Source organism: Musca vetustissima, unplaced genomic scaffold (genome assembly GCF_032173495.1).
Source record: "Musca vetustissima isolate MV318-11 ecotype Yass unplaced genomic scaffold, APGP_CSIRO_Mvet_v1 utg20432, whole genome shotgun sequence".
NCBI lineage: Eukaryota > Metazoa > Arthropoda > Insecta > Diptera > Muscidae > Musca > Musca vetustissima.
The window spans coordinates 93,032-96,406 of record NW_026880861.1 but is presented as its reverse complement, the minus strand read 5'-3'; positions in this window follow the sequence as shown (position 1 = coordinate 96,406).

Below are 3,375 nucleotides of genomic sequence, written 5' to 3'. Positions count from 1 at the left end.
AAATTAGACAAAAATGAAGTTTTTGGTCCATTTCATCCCCTAAACATTAACTGATCTTTACCAATAGGGGTCTTCATTGGTCCTAACCCATTCTACATGCAAAATTTCGTGAAGATTGGTCCATAACTGTGGCCTGTATAGCAAACAAAGCAACATTTTTCCACAGAAGCATTTTAAAATTATTCTATTGAAAAAACTTCCGTGTTTACACTATTCTTTTTATTCATTTTTAATATTTTTAGTTTGAAAAAATTTGTATAAATTTTTTTTTTTATAGAAAACCAATCTTTTTTCTTTAAAATTTAAAAAAAAAAATCAATATTTTTTCTATTAAGAAACTCAACTATCTTTCATTTAAATAAGTTCAATATTTCTTCTATAAAAACATTTCGATATATTTTTATAAAAAAAATTTTAAAAATCTCCGAAAAATTTTCCACTTCTGTTTTCTATAAAAAATTAATGTAATTTTATTCAAGAAATTAAATATTACTACTCCTTAAAAATTTTGTTTCTATAGAATTTTTTTTTAAATATAATTTTTTTCATTTAAATAAGTTCAATATTATCTCTATAAAAAAGATTTCAATTTCAAAAAAAAATCAATATTTTTTTCAATATTTTCAAAAAATTTTCTTTTTTCTTTTAATAAAATATTACTACTACATAAAAAATATAGTTCCTTTCGAAATATTTTTCATAGAAAAAAAAATACGATATTCCATTCAAAAAATATTTTTTTTTCATAAAAAATTCTATGAAAAAAAATTCACATTTTTGCTATAAACAAATTAATATATGGGCAGAAAAAAATATTTTTTTCTTTTAAAATTAATAAAATAAAAATTTTCCTAAAGTTACAAAAAATACTTTGAGGAAACAAAAAGACTTAAGGAACAAGCATGGACATATTTTTAAAATATTTTTTTATTACTCTTTTTTTAAATATATATGTCTTCTGTAAAACTATTAAATATTTAGGTAGAAAATATATTAAAAAATGAAAATAATATTTCATTTGTTTAATTTAAATAAGTTCAATATTTCTTCAATAAAAACTGTTCGATACATTTTTATAAAAACTTTCAAAAATTGTCCATAAAAATTCAATATTTTAAAAAAAGTACAGGATTTTTTATAAAAAATAAAATATAACTACTACATAATATATAGAAAAAAATATGATATTCCATTAAAAAACTATTTTTTATTAAAATATGCAAAAAGTACACATTTTTCTGTAAACAAATTAATATATGGGAGGAAAAAATATTTATTTTTATTTTGGAAAAAAATCAAAATTTCACTAAAAGTACAAAAAAATACTTTAATAAAAGAAAAGACTTAAGATACAAGCACGAGAATATTTTTTTAAATAATTTTTTTATTTATTTATTTTATTTTTTTTGTTTGTTTTTTTTGTGAAATATTAGTATTAATTGGAAAGAATATTTATTCTTTTGGAAAAAATCGATTTTTTCTATAAAAAAAATTGGACATATTTTTGTGTTTTTGTGTCTTAAGTCTTTTGTTTTTACAGTTATTTTTGCCGCAATTTTAGATTGAAGTCGTATGTACATAGATTTATTTATGTGCAACTTTAATGCACTATTTATGTCATTTTCCCATATCTACTCCCCCTACCCTCTTCTCCCCCTTCATTTATACTACAATCTTTTTTGTTTATTGTTTTGATTTTCTACAAAATTGTAATGCCCTTGAACTAAAAACCTATAAAAGAAATCAAATTACAAAAACTATCGATAACACATTACATTTCGCATTCATGTGTATATGTATCTACTTATACATATTAAAAAACAAAAACAAACAAACAAAAATTACAAGACAAGGCCGTTCATTAGCTGTAACCGGTTACAATGGAATTTCTTGTTGTGCCGCTGACCGGCCGTCCGGCTATAGGGCAATGCATTTAATGCGTTTACGGGATTTTAGTTTTATTTAGGGTTTTGAACTTTTAATGGTTGGATAGGTTTGGGTGTGGTGGTAAGGGAAAGGGTTAAGTTTTTTCTTCTTTTATTTTTTTTGTTTTAGAAGAGGGTTATCAATTCAAAAAGTTTCATTGATTGATGTGAGTATTTTTTTTTCTAAAAAAATTATATAATTTTTTCAATATTTTTTTAATTTTTCTTTTTTTAATTTTAATTTCGATGTAAAAAAATTGGTTTCATTGATTGGAAAATATTATTAAACTAGTAATAATTTTTTTCTTAACAAATTAAATTGATTGTCATTAGCAATTAATAAATCCTCTTAAAAAAATATTTCTTCATTGATACATTAATAACCACAAATTATTTCAATTTAAAATAAATTGAATTATGACTTCTGTAAACAGTTTCAAAAAAAAAAAAAAAAAAAAAAAAAAAAACAAATAAATAAATAAAAATAAACTAAACCAGTAAGGAAAGTAGTAAAGTCGGACTGGGCCGACTATATGATACCCTTCACCACTTTGGGTATATTCTACATATGTATCCCAACAGACGACGCGTTTCTGTTATATATCTATATCTGAACCGATTTCAGGGAAACTTACCAGAGACTAATTTATAATACATCAGTACGTTGTATCAATCGGCCTAGCTGTGGATCTTTTCACGAAGCTTAGCAACATCATTCTAGACTTAATTCAGTACCCCATACCAAAATTCGTGCAAATCGAAAGATATATATAGGGACTTTGGTGCACCAATTGCATAAAATCGGATGAAAATATATATGGGAGCTATATTGAAATCTGAACAGATTGTCTCGAAACTTTGCACACATCATTATAGATTTAATTCATTACGCTATGCCAAAATTCGTGCAAATCAAAAGATTTCCAGGGACTTTGGTGGACTATTTACCTAAAATCGGGCGAAGCTATATATGGGAGCTATATCTAAATCTGAACCGATATTCACGAAACTTTGTACACATCATTCTAGAATTAATTCGGTACGATAAGCCAAATTTCGTATAAATCGAAAAATATATAGAGACTTTGGTGCACAATTTACCTGAAATCGGACGAAGATATATATGGGAGCTATATCTAAATCTGAACCGATGTTCACGAAACTTGGCAGACACCATTATATACCTTATTCATTACGATATGCAAAATTTCGTGCAAATCGAAAGATATATAGGGTCTCTAATGCACTATTTATCTAAAATCGGACGAAAATATATATGGGAGTTATATCTAAATCGGAACCGATTTTCACGAAACTTAACACACACCATTCTAAACTTTTTTCAGTACGCTGTACCGAATTTCGTGCCACTCGAAAGATATTTAGGGACTTTTGTGTACCATTTACCTTAAATCAGACGAAAATATATATGGGAGCTATATCTAAATCT